Source organism: Entelurus aequoreus, linkage group LG07 (genome assembly GCF_033978785.1).
Source record: "Entelurus aequoreus isolate RoL-2023_Sb linkage group LG07, RoL_Eaeq_v1.1, whole genome shotgun sequence".
Classification (NCBI taxonomy): Eukaryota; Metazoa; Chordata; class Actinopteri; order Syngnathiformes; family Syngnathidae; genus Entelurus; species Entelurus aequoreus.
Genome location: NC_084737.1, coordinates 10575892 through 10581906, shown reverse-complemented (window position 1 = coordinate 10581906; position 6015 = coordinate 10575892).

Below are 6015 nucleotides of genomic sequence, written 5' to 3'. Positions count from 1 at the left end.
ATTCCTGAATAGGCTGAACAGTTTGAAGTTGGAACGGTTTGAATCCGATAAAAAAGTGTGGGAATTGTGGAACTTTGAAACATGTCCAATTCATTTAAATTGGAATTTCGGGAAAAGCGGAAATTTTTGGGGAAATGTTAAAAGACTTGAATGTTCTGAATGAGTTGAAATGGTTGGTGTTGGAATTTTTCAAATTGGTTGAGAAATGTTGAAGTAGTAACATTTTTAATTGAGAAATGGTATTATGGAATTCCTGGAATTTTAGGAAAACTGGGAATTGTTCAATTCCAAAAAACAACTTAACTGATTAAGAGAAATGTTTTGACGGTGGAATGGTTGAAGTGGGTTGAAAAATGTGGAAGGAGTAGTCAAAAGAAAAAAGGCTGGAAAAATGCATTTGAAAAATTATGAATTCTGGGAATTCCTGGAATTTTTTTGAACCTGGGAAAATTATATTTTGAATGTCCAGGATGAGTGGAATGTGTTGAATCGGTTGAAAAATGTGGAAATGGTGGAAGTTTGAAAAATGGCCAATTCATTTTGAATGGGGAAAAATGTCCCGGAAAACCGGGAAATCTGGGAATTTTTTTAGAATTTTTCGAGAGAAAGCCCGCGATTCCTGAATAGGCTGAACAGTTTGAAGTTGGAACGGTTTGAATCAGATAAAAAAATGTGGGAATTGTGGAACTTTGAAACATGTCCAATTCATTTAAATTGGAATTTCGGGAAAAGCGGGAATTTTTGGGAACATGTTAAAAGACTTGAATGTTCTGAATGAGTTGAATTGGTTGGTGTTGGAATTTTTCAAATTGGTTGAGAAATGTTGAAGTAGTAACATTTTTAATTGAGAAATGGTATTATGGAATTCCTGGAATTTTAGGAAAACTGGGAATTTTTCAATTCCAAAAAACAACTTAACTGATTAAGAGAAATGTTTTGACGGTGGAATGGTTGAAGTGGGTTGAAAAATGTGGAAGGAGTAGTCGAAAGAAAAAAGGCTGGAAAAATGCATTTGAAAAATTATGAATTCTGGGAATTCCTGGAATTTTTTTGAACCTGGAAAAATTATATTTTGAATGTCCAGGATGAGTAGAATGTGTTGAATCGGTTGAAAATGTGGAAAGGGTTGAGGTTTGAAAAATGGCCAATTCATTTTGAATGGGGAAAAAAGTCCCGGAAAACCGGGAAATCTGGGAATTTTTTTAGAATTTTTCAAGAGAAAGCCTGCGATTCCTGAATAGGCTGAACAGTTTGAAGTTGGAACGGTTTGAATCAGATAAAAAAATGTGGGAATTGTGGAACTTTGAAACATGTCCAATTCATTTAAATTGGAATTTCGGGAAAAGCGGGAATTTTTGGGAAAATGTTAAAAGACTTGAATGTTCTGAATGAGTTGAAATGGTTGGTGTTTGAATTTTTCAAATTGGTTGAGAAATGTTGAAGTAGTAACATTTTTAATTGAGAAATTATATTATGGAATTCCCGGAATTTTAGGAAAACTGGGAATTGTTCAATTCCAAAAAACAACTTAACTGATTAAGAGAAATGTTTTGACGGTGGAATGGTTGAAGTGGGTTGACAAATGTGGAAGGAGTAGTCAAAAGAAAAAAGGCTGGAAAAATGCATTTGAAAAATTAGGAATTCTGGGAATTCCTGGAATTTTTTTGAACCTGGAAAAATTATATTTTGAATGTCCAGGATGAGTGGAATGTGTTGAATCGGTTGAAAAATGTGGAAATGGTGGAAGTTTGAAAAATGGCCAATTCATTTTGAATGGGGAAAAATGTCCCGGAAAACCGGGAAATCTGGGAATTTATTTAGAATTTTTCAAGAGAAAGCCCGTGATTCCTGAATAGGCTGAACAGTTTGAAGTTGGAACGGTTTAAATCAGATAAAAAAATGTGGGAATTGTGGAACTTTGAAACATGTCCAATTCATTTAAATTGGAATTTCGGGAAAAGCGGGAATTTTTGGGAAAATGTTAAAAGACTTGAATGTTCTGAATGAGTTGAAATGGTTGGTGTTGGAATTTTTCAAATTGGTTGAGAAATGTTGAAGTAGTAACATTTTTAAATGAGAAATGGTATTATGGAATTCCTGGAATTTTAGGAAAACTGGGAATTGTTCAATTCCAAATAACAACTTAACTGATTAAGAGAAATGTTTTGACGGTGGAATGGTTGAAGTGGGTTGAAAAATGTGGAAGGAGTAGTCAAAAGAAAAAAAGGCTGGAAAAATGCATTTGAAAAATTAGGAATTCTGGGAATTCCTGGAATTTTTTTGAACCTGGAAAAATTATATTTTGAATGTCCAGGATGAGTGGAATGTGTTGAATCGGTTGAAAAATGTGGAAATGGTGGTAAGTTTGAAAAATGGCCAATTCATTTTGAATGGGGAAAAAAGTCTGGGAATTTTTTTAGAATTTTTCAAGAGAAAGCCCGCGATTCCTGAATAGGCTGAACAGTTTGAAGTTGGAACGGTTTGAATCAGATAAAAAAATGTGGGAATTGTGGAACTTTGAAAAATGTCCAATTCATTTAAATTGGAATTTCGGGAAAAGCGGGAATTTTTGGGAAAATGTTAAAAGACTTTAATGTTCTGAATGAGTTGAAATGGTTGGTGTTGCAATTTTTCAAATTGGTTGAGAAATGTTGAAGTAGTAACATTTTTAATTGAGAAATTGTATTATGGAATTCCTGGAATTTTAGGAAAACTGGGAATTTTTCATTTCCAAAAAACAACTTAACTGATTAAGAGAAATGTTTTGACGGTGGAATGGTTGAAGTGGGTTGAAAAATGTGGAAGGAGTAGTCAAAAGAAAAAAGGCTGGAAAAATGCATTTGAAAAATTAGGAATTCTGGGAATTCCTGGAATTTTTTTGAACCTGGAAAAATTATATTTTGAATGTCCAGGATGAGTGGAATGTGTTGAATCGGTTGAAAAATGTGGAAATGGTGGTAAGTTTGAAAAATGGCCAATTCATTTTGAATGGGGAAAAAAGTCCCGGAAAACCGGGAAATCTGGGAATTTTTTTTAGAATTTTTCAAGAGAAAGCCTGCGATTCCTGAATAGGCTGAACAGTTTGAAGTTGGAATGGTTTAAATCAGATAAAAAAATGTGGGAATTGTGGAACTTTGAAACATGTCCAATTCATTTAAATTGGAATTTCGGGAAAAGCGGGAATTTTTGGGAACATGTTAAAAGACTTGAATGTTCTGAATGAGTTGAATTGGTTGGTGTTGGAATTTTTCAAATTGTTTGAGAAATGTTGAAGTAGTAACATTTTTAATTGAGAAATGGTATTATGGAATACCTGGAATTTTAGGAAAACTGGGAATTTTTCAATTCCAAAAAACAACTTAACTGATTAAGAGAAATGTTTTGACGGTGGCATGGTTGAAGTGGGTTGAAAAATGTGGAAGGAGTAGTCAAAAGAAAAAAGGCTGGAAAAATGCATTTGAAAAATTATGAATTCTGGGAATTCCTGGAATTTTTTTTAACCTGAAAAAAATTATATTTTGAATGTCCAGGATGAGTGGAATGTGTTGAATCGGTTGAAAAATGTGGAAATGGTGGTAAGTTTGAAAAATGGCCATTTCATTTTGAATGGGGAAAAATTTCCCGGAAAACCGGGAAATCTTGGAATTTTTTTAGAATTTTTCAAGAGAAAGCCCGCGATTCCTGAATAGGCTGAACAGTTTGAAGTTGGAACGGTTTGAATCAGATAAGAAAATGTGGGAATTGTGGAACTTTGAAACATGTCCAATTCATTTAAATTGGAATTTCAGGAAAAGCAGGAATTTTTGGGAAAATGTTAAAAGACTTGAATGTTCTGAATGAGTTGAAATGGTTGGTGTTGGAATTTTTCAAATTGGTTGAGAAATGTTGAAGTAGTAACATTTTTAATTGAGAAATGGTATTATGGAATTCCTGGAATTTTAGGAAAACTGGGAATTTTTCAATTCCAAAAAACAACTTAACTGATTAAGAGAAATGTTTTGACGGTGGAATGGTTGAAGTGGGTTGAAAAATGTGGAAGGAGTAGTCGAAAGAAAAAAGGCTGGAAAAATGCATTTGAAAAATTATGAATTCTGTGAATTCCTGGAATTTTTTTGAACCTGGAAAAATTATATTTTGAATGTCCAGGATGAGTGGAATGTGTTGAATCGGTTGAAAAATGTGGAAATGGTGGTAAGTTTGAAAAATGGCCAATTCGTTTTGAATGGGGAAAAAAGTCCCGGAAAAGCCGGGAAATGTGGGAATTTTTTTAGAATTTTTCAAGAGAAAGCCCGCGATTCCTGAATAGGCTGAACAGTTTGAAGTTGGAACGGTTTGAATCAGATAAAAAAATGTGGGAATTGTGGAACTTTGAAACATGTCCAATTCATTTAAATTGGAATTTCGGGAAAAGCGGGAATTTTTGGGAAAATGTTAAAAGACTTGAATGTTCTTAATGAGTTGAAATGGTTGGTGTTGGAATTTTTCAAATTGGTTGAGAAATGTTGAAGTAGTAACATTTTTAATTGAGAAATGGTATTATGGAATTCCTGGAATTTTAGGAAAACTGGGAATTTTTCAATTCCAAAAAACAACTTAACTGATTAAGAGAAATGTTTTGACGGTGGAATGGTTGAAGTGGGTTGAAAAATGTGGAAGGAGTAGTCAAAAGAAAAAAGGCTGGAAAAATGCATTTGAAAAATTATGAATTCTGGGAATTCCTGGAATTTTTTTGAACCTGGAAAAATTATATTTTTAATGTCCAGGATGAGTGGAATGTGTTGAATCGGTTGAAGAATGTGGAAATGGTGGAAGTTTGAAAAATGGCCAATTCATTTTGAATGGGGAAAAAAGTCCCGGAAAACCGGGAAATCTGGGAATTTTTTTAGAATTTTTCAAGAGAAAGCCTGCGATTCCTGAATAGGCTGAACAGTTTGAAGTTGGAACGGTTTGAATCAGATAAAAAAAATGTGGGAATTGTGGAACTTTGAAACATGTCCAATTCATTTAAATTGGAATTTTGGGAAAAGCGGGAATTTTTGGGAAAATGTTAAAAGACTTGAATGTTCTGAATGAGTTGAAATGGTTGGTGTTGGAATTTTTCAAATTGGTTGAGAAATGTTGAAGTAGTAACATTTTTATTTGAGAAATGGTATTATGGAATTCCTGGAATTTTAGGAAAACTGGGAATTGTTCAATTCCAAAAAACAACTTAACTGATTAAGAGAAATGTTTTGACGGTGGAATGGTTGAAGTGGGTTGAAAAATGTGGAAGGAGTAGTCGAAAGAAAAAAGGCTGGAAAAATGCATTTGAAAAATTAGGAATTCTGGGAATTCCTGGAATTTTTTTGAACCTGGAAAAATTATATTTTGAATGTCCAGGATGAGTGGAATGTGTTGAATCGGTTGAAAAATGTGGAAATGGTGGTAAGTTTGAAAAATGGCCAATTCATTTTGAATGGGGAAAAAAGTCCCGGAAAACCGGGAAATGTGGGAATTTTTAAAGAATTTTTCAAGAGAAAGCCCGCGATTCCTGAATAGGCTGAACAGTTTGAAGTTGGAACGGTTTGAATCAGATAAAAAATGTGGGAATTTTGGAACTTTGAAACATGTCCAATTCATTTAAATTGGAATTTCGGGAAAAGCGGGAATTTTTGGGAAAATGTTAAAAGACTTGAATGTTCTGAATGAGTTGAAATTGTTGGTGTTGGAATTTTTCAAATTGGTTGAGAAATGTTGAAGTAGTAACATTTTTAATTGAGAAATGGTATTATGGAATTCCTGGAATTTTAGGAAAACTGGGAATTTTTCAATTCCAAAAAACAACTTAACTGAATAAGAGAAATGTTTTGACGGTGGAATGGTTGAAGTGGGTTGAAAAATGTGGAAGGAGTAGTCAAAAGAAAAAAGGCTGGAAAAATGCATTTGAAAAATTAGGAATTCTGGGAATTCCTGGAATTTTTTTGAACCTGGAAAAATTATATTTTGAATGTCCAGGATGAGTGGAATGTGTTGAAT